Here is a 16,122-nt window from a genome sequence, read left to right as displayed (position 1 = left end):
TTCTGTTAGCTATCATTGGCGTCTAAAGGGCGTAGCTAGTTAAGACTGGTAAAGTAAACGGACAACAAGCAGCTATAAATGTAACATTAGCTATACCTAGTTTAAGCATTTTGACCACTCATCTGTCAATAAGTATATAATCTGACCACAGATGGAGAGGGATATCAACCACTTCCAACGATACTTAATGCTTCTCATCCATGCAGAACTGTTTTGTCTTGAGCTGAACATTTCAAAACGTGTTATTTTGCCAACGTTTCTCATTGAACCAATCCAATCTATTCTGTTCTGTTCTGTTCTGTTCTGTTTGAACGTTAACCTACTTACTATACGTCATTGGCGTCAGCTGATGGAGTAAGTAGACAACTACAATCAGAAACCGAATAGGTAGTTGTTTCATAGCATACACCAAAACGGTCTGGTTCAAATGCTAAAATATTTTGTTGACTTCCTGGATTGAGACGGTCAATAACTCGATGTCATTGGCTCACACCAATAATATGGAAGTTTTAGGCAATGCATTCTGGGCCTTTTCGTAGATATGACGAATAATTTAATATAACTACTGATTTGGATTTAGAAAACATTACACGTATTAGAAAATAGGATATTTTATAATTTTTATTGTATATTTAGCCATATTGGTAGATTCAATTTGAGTAACCCTAGGCAATACGTTTATACTCTTGCAGTCATATATATAGAGGTCATTTGACGACAACAGTTTGTGTTGTATGAAAGGAGAGAAGGTTAGCACTCCCCTTGACAAGGATGGAAGAGGCCCTTAGTGGTCTTCAACACACATATGGTTAAGGCATTGTCACTTACTTCGTGGCATCTTCAACCAATTTTTTTTTAAATGGTACATCCTCACAGGAATATATACTATTTTTCTTAGTATTTTAACAATTATGAGACATCCTGACCAGAAAAATGAAACGGGACAATTATTTAATTGGCTGTTTTGATTGAAGAATTATCACTATGGCATTCATATTCACTAAACTAGGTAGCTAGTTATGCCCCCCTAGCATAACCAACAGACAACAGCAAGTAACGCATTGACTCAAGATGAGAATGCTGCGTACATCCTGAACTCTTTGTGTAGGGTTTTTCAATAACCAGAAGAGGGCAGTCATGTTCTACCAAAGATAGAAGGCCTAAAACTTCCTACTTCAATCCATCATCCTTCAAAAAGGTATGCCTGGTTTGTAAGCATGTGAAATAAAGATGTGTTTTCAATAAGCTTCAGCTGAACATTCCTTGAATGTGAAGAGATCTTGATAGGCCATAGATTTACTATGCTGGTGAATATGAGACATACAGTAGCTTATTGTTGGCAAAGTCCCTCATACTTTTCTCTGAGCCCGAATCAGAAATGCTGTGAGGCTGATGGGGGCAGCAGACCTCCAGAGATCCATCCGCCCTTTCTTCCTCCGTGAAAGCCATCAGGAATCATTGCCCAGGCCACAGCAGGCCACCTTAGTGTGCATGTTTGTGTGTGTCTGGGGCTACTGCATTAGGCAGGCAGACTGGTGAGATAGGGATAGGCACAGGGCCAGACTACAGCATTTGGGGCCCTAGGGGTAGCTACCGCCAGGGGGCCCACCTAATAGACAAACAAATTATCACGACACAGATGCAGACAGGGAGGCTGATAGTACGGTTCTCAGATTATTTATTAGAAACACGGGGCAGGCAAAGGGCATGTGGAGGGCAGGCAGAGGTTCGTGATCAGGTCAGAGTCAGGCAGGTACAGGACGGCAGGGCAGGCAGAATGTTCTGAACCGGAAAAAATTAGGAAATAGGAATGCAGGAAAGAACGCTGATAAGATCTGACAAGACAAGACGAACTGGCAACAGACAAACAGAGGACACAGGTACAAATACACATGGGATAATGAGAAGATGGGCGACACCTGGAGGGGGGTGGAGACAAGCACAAAGACAGGTGAATCAGATCAGGATGTGACACAAACAACTTTTTTGTGTGTGTGTGTGTGTGTAGGGGGGGGGGGGGGGGGGGGACAGCTAACTTCCCACATTTCAACACATTTTGCCATGAGGCAGAGAGAAAAATGTGCAGTTTTATAATGCATTTTGTCATGAGGCTGATTTTTTCCCCTTTCAGTTTTAACCTCTACGGCAGGTATACCCCTGGCCGTCAGGGGTACGCCAAATAAAAATCACATGAAAAATAAATAAAAATACAAATTTATATTTTCCAATGTGGCTATACATTTGGGTGAGGTTTTTTTCTCGCCATCTAGTGTTCAGCGATAACAATAACAACACAATGTATAACAACACAATGTCAAATACAGGTAGCCTAGTCAAATAATTAACATCCAATCACATTAACCGTTACTCTCTCACGGGAATTCCGCTAACGGTCCGTATGTAGCCAAACGTAGCTGCTGCTAAGACACTGATGCCCTTTGCAACCACGTACCTATGTGAGAGTGGATTCTCGGCCCTCACTGGCATGAAAACTACAGGCGCAGACTGTGTGTGGAAAATAATTTAAGACTGAGACTCCGATATAATCCAAAATTGCAGAGTTACGTGCATCCTTTCAAGCACACCCTTCTCATTAACCTGTGTGGAGTTATTCACAATCTTCGATTAACAAATAAGGTTTTATATGTAAGATAGTTAAATAAAGAATAAAATTATTGATTGTTATTGTGTTATTATATGTGCCCTGTTCCTATAAGAGCTCTTTGTCACTTCCCACAAGCCTTGGTTGTGACAAAAACTCACACTCATTATTATGTAGTGGCATGATTTTGAAAAGCAGTAGGAAAAGTGAAAAATGTGAGAGTGAAAAAGTAGGTCAGCAGCAGTTGGTCTGTTGGTTGGTCATTCCTCTCCTCCATCTGGAATAGATATGTTGTCACCGCCGCTCTACTCCCCTCCACACGGTGAGCTGAGACTTGATGTACTCCTTGGACCGGGGCTACAGCCGAGTGGAGCCCTTTGGATTATATTAGATACCGTGCTGTGCTGGTCCCAATGAAAAGCTCCAAACGCTGTCCAACTCCCCTACAACAACATCATGACTATGGTCAACTGCCAGCTGGCTTGAGGACCTCTACATTGTCAACAAAAAACTATTAAAAAAGGTCATTGGAGATTAAGCCTACCAGATTGCAATAAAGCAGTATAGAAGAATAGACTAGTTACTGAGAGGAATTATTTCTGAATCAGTGGAGGCTCCTCAAAGGAGGAAGGGGAGGACCGGCCTCCTCAGTGAATTTCATAAAAATAAAAATAGCAAACATTAACATTAATTTTACGATAAAACTATACTAAATATATTCACGTCACCAAATAATTGATTAAAACGCACTGTTTTGCAATGAAGTTCTGCAGTAGTCTCAGCAGCACCATGCATTAGCCGGAGGACAGCTAGCTTCTGTCCTCCTCTGGGTACATTGACTTCAATACAAAACCTAGGAGGCTCTTGGTTCTCACTTACAGTGCATTCGGAAAGTATTCAGACCCCTTGACTTTTTCAAAATTTTGTTAAATTACAGCCTTATTCTAAAATTGATAAAATAGTTCCCCACCTCATTCATCTACACACAATACCTCATAATGAAAAAGCAAAAACAGTTTTTTTTAAATGTTTGCTAATTTATTTAAAAAAATACAAATAGAAAAATATCACATTTACGTAAGTATTCAGACCCTTTACACTGTACTTTGTTGAAGCACCTTTGGCAGCAATTACAGCCTTGAGTTTTCTTGGGTATGACGCTACAAGCTTGGCACACCTGTATTTGGGGACTTTCTCCCATTCTTCTCTGCAGATCCTCTCAAGCTCTGTCAGGTTGGATGGGGAGCATCACTGCACAGCTATTTTCAGGTCTCTCCAGAGTTCGGGCTTTGGCTGGGCCACTCAAGGACATTCAGAGACTTGTCCCAAAGCCCCTCCTCCATTGTCTTGGCTGTGTGCTTAGGGTCGCTGACCTGTTGGAAGGTGTGCCTTCGCCCCAAGCTGAGGTCCTGAGTGCTCTGGAGCAGGTTTTCATCATGGATCTCTCTGTACTTTGCTCCGTTCATCTTTCCCTTGATCCTGACTAGTCTCCCAGATTAGTCTCCCAGTCCCAGTCAAAAACATCCCCACAGCATGATGCTGCCACCACCATGCTTCACTGGAGGGATGGTGCCCCAGGTTTCCTCCACTTGGACACTTGGCATTCCGGCCAAAGAGTTCAATCTTGGTTTCATTAGACCAAAGAATCTTGTTTCTCATGGTCTGAGAGTCCTTTAGGTGTCTTTTGGCAAACTCCCAGCAGGCTGTCATGTTCCTTTTACTGAGAAGTGCCTTCCATCTGGTCACTCTACCATAAAGGCCTGATTGGTGGAGTGCTGCAGGGATGATTGTCCTTCTGGAAGGTTCTCCCATCTACACAGAGGAACTCTGGAGCTCTGTCAGAGTGACCATCAGGTTCTTGGTCACTTCCCTGACCAAGGCCCTTCACCCCTGATTGCTCAGTTTGGCCGGGAGGTCAGTTCTAGGAAAAATGATGGAGGCCACTGTGTTCCACTGTGTTCTTGGGGACCTTCAATGCTGCAGACATATTTTGGTACAGTTCCCCAGATCTGTGCCTCAACACAATCCTGCGTCTGAGCTCTACGGACAATTCCTTCAACCTTTTGGCTTGGTTCTTGATCTGACATGCACTGTCAACTTTGGGACCTTATATAGCCAGGTGTGTGCCTTTCCAAATCATGTCCCATCAATTGAATTTACCACAGGTGGACTCCAATCAAGTTGTACAAACATCTCAAGGATGATCAATGGAAACAGCATCCGCCTTAGCTCAATTTCGAGTCTCATAGCAAAGGGTCTGAATACTTATGTAAATAAGGTATTTCTGTTCTTGTTTTTTCAGACATTTGAAAAAAAAAACACTTTTGCTTTGTCATTATGGGGTATTGTGTGTAGATTGATGAGGATTTAATGCGGAAAAAGGGAAGGGTTCTGAATACTTTCCGGATGCACTGTACACAGTAATTATGACAACTTCCAGAGGACGTCCTCCAACCTATCAGAGCTCTTGTAGCATGAACTGACATTAGTGGTGGTCAGTGCCGTTTAAGATGAGAGAGGATGATTTTTATTTTTTTTATGAGCATTGCCTTTTTTCTATTACAGCATATTTGATGACTGTCATTCATATTCTATACACCCAGCTCAATGTAACATCGATTGGTTTAGGCTACTACATGATACTCACATTTTCCCTGTATCCTTCATGAGGTTGCTACAACCTAACCTATGAATGGAATTTTACAATGTAGGTGCACAGGTCGGGAGAATTTTGAGTTATCAAGGTGATAGGCAGTGACACATTCAATACCCCCTTGCACATCTATAGGATCTAGGGTGTAATCATTAGTCCAACAGTTGCAAATGAGAGTTTCTATTGGACAAATTCTATCTATGTTTATCCTCGTTTCGTTCCGTTTGCTTCCGTTTAAGAAACATTTTTCAACAGAATCGGCGGTATGTATACAGCCCTGATCACACGCAAACACAGTTCACTTTCATAGCAGCCATATAAAAACAGCATGATCATTTTGTTCCATGTATACAGTATATATTGTAATTCCTTCTCTCAAATATCTACGCGCTTTCCTCCTCTCACCTTTTCCTTTCACTTGTGGACTTCAGTTCGCAACAGATCAGCTGTCTGTGACCAGGCAATACATTCTAAGCCAAACCTTCATCATGCTAACTGCTACACACAGTCGTTGTCACCTCATAGTCAACATAGCTACTAGAACTAACGCGTTAGTAAACCCACTACAATCATGCAGTACAATGTACAGTCAGAAAGCAGTTTAGCAGTTACACCAGCGGGACAAGGTGGCAATACATTTATAAAACCAAAAGCTTACCTTGACTTGGAAGAGTTCCGGTGTTGGATAGTCATAGCCAGCTAGCTAACATAGCATCCCTCTCTGTTTGAGTCGGGTGTTTGAGTAGGCTAAACTAGCTAGTTGCATTCAGCTACCTAAGTGAAAGTTTTAAAAATACAACCAAATATAGCTATCTCTCTCTCTCTCTCTCTAGCTTCTACTTCATTTTGTAAGAAAGTAATTTGTTCAAAACTGTTCAACTATTGTCTTTCTCTCTCTTTGAGTCAACTACTCACCACATTTTATGAACTGCAGTGCTAGCTAGCTGTAGCTTATGCTTTCAGTACTAGATTCCTTCTCTGATCTTTTGATGAACAACATGTCAGTCAGTGGAGGCTCCTGAGAGGAGGAAGGGCAGTATGATACTTCTCAGTTAAATTCATAATCTGCATGCCAGTTAGGATATTCATATGCACAATTTCATGGAACAATTTAATTCATAATCATTTTTGTATCTCAATTGGCCAAGCATTGTCCGAGTTAGGGGAGGATTTGGCCAGCCATGCTGTCCTTCTCCCATCGCACTCTAGCGATTCCTTGTGGTGGGCCGGGCGCATGTTCGCTGACTTCGGTCGCCAGCTGTACGGTGTTTCCTCCAACAGATTGGTGCTGTTGGCTTCCAAGTTAAGCTAGCAGTGTGTCAAAAAGCAGTGCAGCTTGGCAGGGTCGTGTTTCGGAGAACGCATGGCTTTTTACCTTCGCCTCTCCCGAGTCCATACAGGAGTTGCAGCAATGGGAAAAGACTAACTACCAATTGGGGAGATAAATGGTAAAAAGTACATTTAAAAAATGATCTAAAAGTAACTTTTATTGCTATTGCCAACTATTTAAAAATAGCCTATATAAAGCCAACACATTAAAACATTGCAGCCTGCAAGTATACGCATGGCATGTCTGCAACGAACTTGAAACATTGTATCAACTATCAACTGGGTCGCCCAGAAACTCCAGTGAGCAAACTTGAAACATTGTATAATATATTCTGGGCCTTCAGAGTTTCGAGTCAGTAAGTTTGGGACAGACACAGCTGTAGGCTATTTGTGCAACGGGTATTTTATGACGTTTCCGCTGGATCAGAGCATTACATTTTTCCCTTTCATGTCGAGTGGTTATCGAAAGGGAGAAAGCTTGAAATATTGTTCAAATACTTTGAGGAACTATTGTTATTCTCAATTGATTCTACAAACAGACTTTGTTAACTTGCTGTTTGAGGTGAAGAAAAATTACCACAGCTCATTAGTGGTGCTGAGTTAAGACAATCAGAACTACTATCAAACATCCCCGAATGGGCACATTTATAGGCCTGCATTTGTATGCAGGCCAGGTAGACTAGTCCTATATGTGTAATCAGGTGCGCGTCCTTAATCAACATTGACAGGAGCGTTTCAAACGAAAGACGATGAATAAATTGATCAAATTCGTAAATGGAATGAAATAAACAAAACTTGTTTTTCACAAGTGTAGCATGGGTTGTGGGTTCTGCAAAACACACGTCCACTCTGACAATGAGAACGGTAAATGACTATAATATTAATAATTATATATTGAATGTATTAACAGAGATGACCACAACAAAATAAGCATTGCAGATGAGAAATTATGGAAATTAACGGTAGCCTACTACTGGTGAAATAGGAAATGGGAATTGATAGACACAGTAAACAATTCACACAATAAAGTTATGAAACAATGAATACCCACAAAATGGCAGGAGAGAGCACATTCTGGAGAGAGACGTGCCTTGTGCATCTGAGCCATATTCTTGGACCATGGCATCCCCGCGGCTTCCTCAACGGATTAGTCCACCGTGATAAGCACAAATCAGACAGGTGTCTGATTAAATCAAATTAAATCAATTTGTAACTGCTCGACATTTAAAAGCTAATGTTTTCAATACAGACCCATTTTGTCATACAGTATTCCAAATAAAGCACCCATAATTTATTACATTTGCACAGTATACCCTTAGTCTTGTAATAAATAAAATCTAGTGATACTGTAAGGACCGACGCTGGAGTCGAGAAGCAGGTACGGGGAGTCAAACATTTAATGAGGAACAGACAACAAGACAGGAACAGCATCAGCACACAGGTAACAAAATGACATACGAACGTTAATGAGGAACAGACAACAAGACAGGAACAGCCTCAGCACACGGGTAACAAAATGACATACGAACGTTAATGTGGAAGCGGGGAACAGAGCTGAGGGACAGACAGAAATAGGGAAGGAAATAACACAGGTGACTGAGTCCAGGTGAGTCCAAATGATCGCTGTTGCGCGTGACGAGGGAAGCAGGTGTGCTAATGATGGTGGCAGGAGTGCGTAAAGCTGGGGAGCTCGGTGCCCTCGAGCGCCAGGGGGGAAGAGCAGGAGCAGGCATGACAGATACATAACTTGACATTTCTGCCATCTATTGTGACATTGTGGGAAGATAACCAACCTTCCAATTAATGGCAATGCATTTCTTAGTAGCTATAAATGCTAGGTTACACAGGTTCTTCTGATAACAGTCTCCAGTATCAGCATTTCCAAGCAAACAAAAACAGGAAGAAGGTAGAATCTGTAGACATGCTGAGATAAAATAACATACTCTTTGCCAGATTTCAGCCAGCCTTCACAAGATCATAGCATATGTAAATATTTCCCCTTTTGTGCTTTCCACCTTCATCAGAGGACTTACATTTCTGAGTGCATGATATTCAGTTTCACTGGAATATAGTATGTTCTGTGGATGGTTTTAAACTGCAGTAATGTATGTCTGAGATGATATGACTATCACTGGGCATTCATCATACGGTATCTGTATCTATTCATCATCATCAATTGTGTCTTCCAGGTCTTCCTCACATTTTTGTATGACATGTTTTGTATCATCGAGAAAAGCCTCTATCAATCGTTTTGTTACAGTTTGGAAATCAACTTCAGAGGTTGGTCAGACTACCTTAAAATAGTTTAATATTTGAAGCTTCTGGCTTGTCCAGTGTTTGCTGCTTAGAGAGAATAAAGTATCTGCAAAAGTTCACCTCAGCGCTGTCACAGACTGGTCTTCCCTGGTGGCCTGACCCTGCTGAGACCACAGTCAACATATAATCCTGCTCAGATGAGGCATGACAAAGAAGGACCTCGGTGTACATTTATACATTATATTATCCAAGAATAGAATCAATGGTTCAAATCTTCAATCATTTGGCCACTGGTTTCATCGTTTGATTCAGGCCTAGTGTGATTGAAGCAAAAATAATAGCTAAAGTTAGTGAGCTAGGTAACGTCAGCCAACTTTTGGCTAGCTCGAATGGTACATCAACTGGCGAAAACTACCCAAGTTAATTTACTTCTGTTGAAACAGGACAAAAAGGCTAAAAAAGATTTCCATATACATAACAGCTGTTAGATACTGCTACCTGACAAATAGCTCAGCACTGGGAATAAATATAAAATAAAATGCCATTTCTGTTAAGTCAAACAGCAGTTACCTTGCCAGCTACATTAGTCAATAAAGATTAGCCAGTTTCTGCTCTGCATGCTTTTACAACTGGGAGAAAAAGTGCAACACACACAGACAGCAGCTGCAGACAGCAGCATTGTGCTGGTCCAGCCTTTCAGAAGCTTTGCCTTCACACAGCCTGTCCGCATGCTCTGTGGTGTCTGCAGTACTAAATTCAGCCGTCTGAAACCGCCAAACAGACTACCCGACAGCTCTGAGGCATCCGCATGGTCCTAAAGCACACCCATGCATGCCACTTTTTGTATCACAGTGCAAAAATAAAACTGCAATTTTAGAATGTGGGTGGGTCATGTCCCCCCGTCCCCAGGGAAAGTTGTGCCCCTGGCGTGGACTGTACATTTTCGTGTGTGAACATGCCCTTCTAGCCACAGTAGCCTGTGTTCATAACATTTCAAGTCACCACATGGTGATGTCATCCATTTAAAATGCAGGCCTGCCTGTGCTTTAGGGCCTGAAGTTGTTTCAGTCACTTACTAATGACTTTTCACTTTCCTGCAGGCAACGGGCAGCCAGGCCACTGCTGACCAGTCTATCATTTGGTCTCTCTCATTTGCTGGGTGCTAATGATTATGGGAAGAAAGGCTTGAAGCAGAGTTAATCTATGAAGATGGAGACTGAGGTCAGTGGGTCACAAACTATAAACCCCAAGCAACCAGAGAGATTTCTCTCTCTCTCTCTCTCTCTCTCTCTCTCTCTCTCTCTCTCTCTCTGCTGCAAGCATGTTGGTAGGATCCCATGAACTTTGCAGGTAAAAAAAGAAGAGTGACTTAAATTTCAGAAGGAAAGTATTCTACCCCTGAGGTACATTGGAGCTTGCTCAGCATTTCTGTCTCAGTATTTTCATATTACATTTAAACTAGAAATCCAAATGGTGTGTGTTGCAGAGGAGGCTGGTGGAGGAGCTATATGGCTGGAATGGAATAGATGAAACGGAGCCAAATATGTGGTTTCCATGTTTGATGTATTTGATACCCTTCCATTTATTCCATTCCAGCCATCACAATGGGCCTATCTTCCTATAGCTCCTCCCACCAGCCTCATCTAGTATGTTTGTGCTCTACATAAGATGAGTCATAGGATACATGGGTTCATGTTTGGTTGCCTAGCCACGCAAAGCCTTTGTGAGAGAGAGACAGCGAGAGAGCAATAGAGAGAGAGAGGGAGGGAGAGAAGGATTTCCTGATGAAAAAGGAGAAACATCTGGAAGTGCAAAGAAAAAATATATTCATCAAATAAGTATGAGCTGCTGTGATTTGGCTTGTCTTGAGAGGGGTAGGTTTAGTGACTGAAAGTGGCCATAGATTGTGACCCAGATTGATCCAGAGATCTTATCCAGAGATCTTATCCAGAGATCTGAAGCCATGAGCCAACAATTCATCTCCTTTCCAACTTTTGAAACTTTTTTTCTTACCCGTTCTCAATCTCTTTTTCATTTTCTGGTCTTCTCTTTTTTTAATTTTCCTCTCGTATCTTTTCTTGTCACATACACTCCTAGTGTTGTAATCATTAAGTAGTGTTTGCTTAGTATGGTTCTCCCACGTCCCTATTACAATTAATTAGTTCTCTATCAGTCCCAAAATGGTCTGGAAAATGATTGTGAGTCTGGGGTTGCGTTCAAGCCTTCGAACAACCTCGTTTTGAGCAATGTAATGACACTGATTAAAGCCATGAATAGCCAACACGCCCAGCCAGCAGTGAACCAGGAGTGAATTAAAGACCTATTCAAGAGTGAATTCAAGACCTATTCACTTTTATGAATGTGGATATAAGCATTTCAGAACCCTAGAATAGGCATGGTTTGTGAGACATGCAGAGATGCTTTAAACTTAGAAAGGTCAAGGGTCAACTGACGGATGACCCCCGTGCTTCCATTTACAGCACAGTGGGTGTCTCTCTCTGTTTGTGTGTATGTAAACTTATTCCTGTGTGTGTGTTTGTGTGAGTGAGTGTGTGTGTGTGTGTGTGTATGTGACTCTGTGATTGTGTATTGCCCCTTCCAAATGACCCATTAAAACAAATGTAATTGCCAACAATGGAATTCCTGCTTGTGACCTCACCTTGGAGTGTAATTACGTTTCAACAGTGGCATTTTCACCAGAGGAATGGAAACCTCACTGGGACTCAGAGTTTATTTGTAACACTCTTGGAGTCATCATCTTCTTTTAACACCAGCAATAAATCACACATGCACATGTATGTAAACGTGTATGTGCACGTGTACATGTACACACACACCTGTTCCATTTCATAAGTCTTATAGTGGCTTGAGTGCATGTGCCAGTATGGAACATGACATTTGGGAAATTAATGGCTGCTGCGTTTTGCCTTGAATCACAATGAATACCAGAAGGTTGAGTGAAAGGAACATGTTCGCCACAGCACATAGGAACCTCTGTTTGCCTGACCACTCTTTGTAGTCTTTAGATATTTTTGGAAGGGACGTTTTAAATTATGACTTTCTACGGTGTGTGACTGCAGTGAGATGGACCGAGTGGATGGATGCTCCACATCATTTGACAACCTCTGACTCTTCAGCAGCCAGACCAAACCACAGGACTCTCGACCACAGGACTCTCGACCACAGGACTCTCGACCACAGGACTCTCGACCACAGGACTCTAGACCACAGGACTCTAGACAACAGGACTCCAGACCACAGTACCCTAGACCACAGTACTCCAGAGATGGATAAAACACACTTACCTGGAGCCAGTATGACCAGTGCTGAACCTAGGATGACATAGTACCGTACCTCTCCAAATCCCCAACACACACACAGACGCATGCAATCACACACACACTGTGCGTTTGCACACACGGACACACACACACACACACACACAGACACACACACAGACACACACACAGACACACACACAGACACACACAGACACACACACAGACACACACACAGACACACACACAGACACACACACAGACACACACACATGCAGCCCTTTTACTTTAAGCTATGATAGACACATAAAGTGCCTTCAGAATGTATTCATACCCCTTGACTTATTCACATTTTGTTTTGTTGTGCCTGAATTCAAAATATATATTTTTTAAATTCTCACCCATCGACACACTACAACCCATAATGACAAAGTATAAACATGTTTTTAGACATTTAACGAATACCAGCATACCCGTAACATGCTGCACCCACCACTATGCTTATGGAGCATGGTACTCAGCAATGTGTTGTATTGGATTTGCCCCAAACATAACACTTTCTATTCAGGACAAGAAGTGAAGTGCTTTGTCACATTTTTTGCAATATTACATGAGTCACTTGTTGCAAACAGGATGCATGTTTCAGAATCTTTTTATTCTGTACAGGCTTCCTTCTTTTCACTCTGTCAATTAGGTTATTATTGTTGAGTAACTACAAGTAACTACCACCCCCAGTTTTTTCCTGTCACAGCCATTGAACTCAGTGCCTGTTTTAAAGTCACCATTGATTGGCATAATGGTGAAATCCCTGAGTTGTTTCCTTCCTCTCCGTTAACTGAGTTAGGAAGGACCCCCGTATCTTTGTAGTGACGGGGTATATTGATACACAATCTAAAGTGTAATTAATAACTTCACCATGCTTAAAGGGATATTCAGTATCTGCTTTTTTTTTACCCATCTACCAATAGGTGCACTTCTTTGTGAGGCATTGGAAAACTTCCCTGGTCTCTGTGGCTGAATCTGTGTTTGAAATTCACTCCTCAACTGAGGGACCTTACAGATAATTGTATGTTTGGGGTACAGAGATGAGGCAGTCATTAAAATATCCTGTTAAACACTATTATTGCACACAGAGTGAGTCCATGCAACGTATTATGTGACTTGTTAAGCACTTATTTAGGCTTGCCATAACAAATGGGTTGAATACTTATTGACTCAAGACATTTCAGCTTTTAATTTTTTCTTAATTTGTAAAAAATGTTAATAACATAATTCCACTTTGACATTATGGGGTACTGTGTGTAGGCCATTTCAAATTCAGGCTGTAACACAACGAAATGTGGAAAAAATCAAGGGTTGTGAATACTTTCTGAAGGCACTGTATGTGCAACCCCCCCAAACTTGCCCCCTCCCCAGCACCAACAAATCAAGATATATTGCTTCCTTTTTGCCAATGCTCTCCTATGTGTGTACTGTCTTCCCCACTCTTCATTATCTCGCGTTCTCTCTCCCTTCTCTCCCATCAATCTATCCTCTGTTCTGTATGTTGTCTCTCTCTCTCTCTCTCTCTCTCTCTCTCTCTCTCTCTAGAGAGTATCGGTAAAGTCACAATTGCCTTTACGAAAAAACCCAACTCTTCCCTTCACTCCCTCCCACTCTCCTTTTCTTTCTCAGTGTCTTTCCCTTGTGTGGTCTGTTCCTGCCATGACTCCTACTTGATCCCTGACATGGCTCTGGTTAGCCCTGTGTCCTCCAACCAGATCTCCCAGCCCTCACCATGGTGGAGCCAGGAATCTGTGATCCTCATTGGTTAGAACCCAAATGTTAGTTCAGTGGTGGTTAGAACATTGGACTTCAAATACATGGTCTTGGGCTGTGTTTTTGCACGTAATTCTATAGCACAGCAAATATAGACCTGAAAGCTACAGTATCAATCATCTTTGCACTCATCGAAGGAAACGGGTTTTTGCTAACAGCTTGTTTCAGTTGACTATTGCATTATTTTCTTGGTAACAGATGTAGGTTTTATTATGATGCCATCCTATTATTTGCTTCAGCTGACAGTCAATTCCATCACCATTACATATCTCAGCACTGGAGATCTATTAAAAGTAATGTTGGACATAGTCTGGTTACTGTCCGTTGTCCAGGAGAGCGGAGAGCGGAGGCTGTGTAGTGGTGTGTAGTGGTGTGTTGTGGATAGTGGAGATCCTATATCATGTTTTCGAGCCAAATAGGGCAGGGTTAGAAACAAACAGGCAGTTTATGACTGTTTCCATGGGAGAGGTCTTTATTCAGGTTTCTGTTGCATCATGGGTGGTCAGGAGAAATATCTAGACTTGCTCGGTGGACACATTTCCTCAGAGTATGATGCTGGCACATATGAGTTATGGGGTGAAGCGTTATGGCCGAGTAGAAGGGGTATTTAGGGGTTGGAACTGAGAGGAGAGGATGGTACATCCTATACCCCATTGTTTTTAGGGCCCTGTAGGGCTGGGCATTGGACAAACAATCTGTGAGAATAAAACATTCCTTTTTCATTTTAATTCAAGCCCCGGGACAAAGAGATTATTGGATACAGTACCGTATAAATAGTTTTCCATTAATTCCATTATAGAAATTGAACAAAACCCAACTACAACACAAGGTTATGACTGAAATGCCATCAACGTGGTAGAAAAAAATTGTTGTAGAAAATGATTGACTGAGAGCTTTGGACATATAGGCCTACTTTATTGATATTGTTTATTTCTTAAATGTTTCCCTCTAAAAATACACTCTGATGATACTGTATGGGAAAATCACAAGCGAATAGCTACTTGAGACATTTTGTTGGAAAGTTGGCAATTGGCTTGACAGAAATGTCACAATAATATGGATAGAGGTTCAGCGATGTTATTGTTTGTTTCCTTATGAAAACACACAGAACGTACCTTGTTCCTCTGGCAGAAGTGATGTAATCATGTGGTAGTCTAAAACAAGTGTATCATGCCTCACTATGTTGGTTTGAATGTGAGGTTTAGGAAAAAATGCACTGTTCGGAAGTATTTTTCCCAAACATTTGGTTGTTTTACATGTTACCCTACAGTTTAGTACAAACCGAAATCAAATAGCTACAGGTAGCCTACTACTGTATAAAGACCTGGATATGTGACAGGCACCACCATAACGTTTGCTGAAATAAGAGAAAGAGAAACCTAAGTAAGCTCTATTTTGCTCCATTATTTCAAAGCCTGAAGCAGGCAGCCATAGTTGTTAGGGTCGCTTGGGTTTAGGAGATTACAGTAGAAATCAATCTATTTCTCTGAAATTGCTCCATTATGACCATCATCCACAACAATACAGGGACCAGCGTGGCCCTACAGATCTGGTTAAATTAGAGGGACCAACGTGCCCTACAGATCAGGTTAGATTAGAGGGACCAGCATGGCCTATAGATCAGGTTAGATTAGAGGGACCAGCGTGGCCATACAGATCAGGTTAGATTAGAGGGACCGGCATGGCCCTACAGATCTGGTTAAATTAGAGGGACCAGCGTGGCCCTACAGATCAGGTTAGATTAGAGGGACCAGCGTGGCCCTACAGATCTGGTTAAATTATAGGGACCAACGTGGCCCTACAGATCAGGTTAGATTAGAGGGACCAGCATGGCCTATAGATCAGGTTAGATTAGAGGGACCAGCGTGGCCCTACAGATCAGGTTAGATTAGAGGGACCAGAGTGGCCCTACAGATCAGGTTAGATTAGAGGGACCGGCGTGGCCCTACAGATCAGGTTAGATCAGAGGGACCGGCATGGCCCTACAGATCAGGTTAGATTAGAGGGACCAGCGTGGCCCTACAGATCAGGTTAGATTAGAGGGACCAGCGTGGCCCTACAGATCAGGTTAGATTAGAGGGACCAGTGTGGCCCTACAGATCAGGTTAGATTAGAGGGACCAGCGTGGCCCTACAGATCAGGTTAAATTAGAGGGACCAGCGTGGCCCTACAGATCAGGTTAGATT

General features: G+C 42.1%; 1 non-coding gene across 1 annotated transcript; it reads left to right on the top strand.

The window, feature by feature from the left end:
* The first annotated feature begins 727 nt into the window (after positions 1-727).
* On the top strand, positions 728-856 carry LOC118964778. The gene has a single exon (XR_005051971.1). It is a non-coding gene; the product is annotated as a U6atac minor spliceosomal RNA (small nuclear RNA).
* The last annotated feature ends 15,266 nt before the right edge of the window (positions 857-16,122 follow it).

Source organism: Oncorhynchus mykiss, chromosome 5 (assembly GCF_013265735.2).
Source record: "Oncorhynchus mykiss isolate Arlee chromosome 5, USDA_OmykA_1.1, whole genome shotgun sequence".
NCBI lineage: Eukaryota > Metazoa > Chordata > Actinopteri > Salmoniformes > Salmonidae > Oncorhynchus > Oncorhynchus mykiss.
Note: the sequence above shows the minus strand (reverse complement) of the source record. Positions and strands in the feature narration are given on the sequence as shown.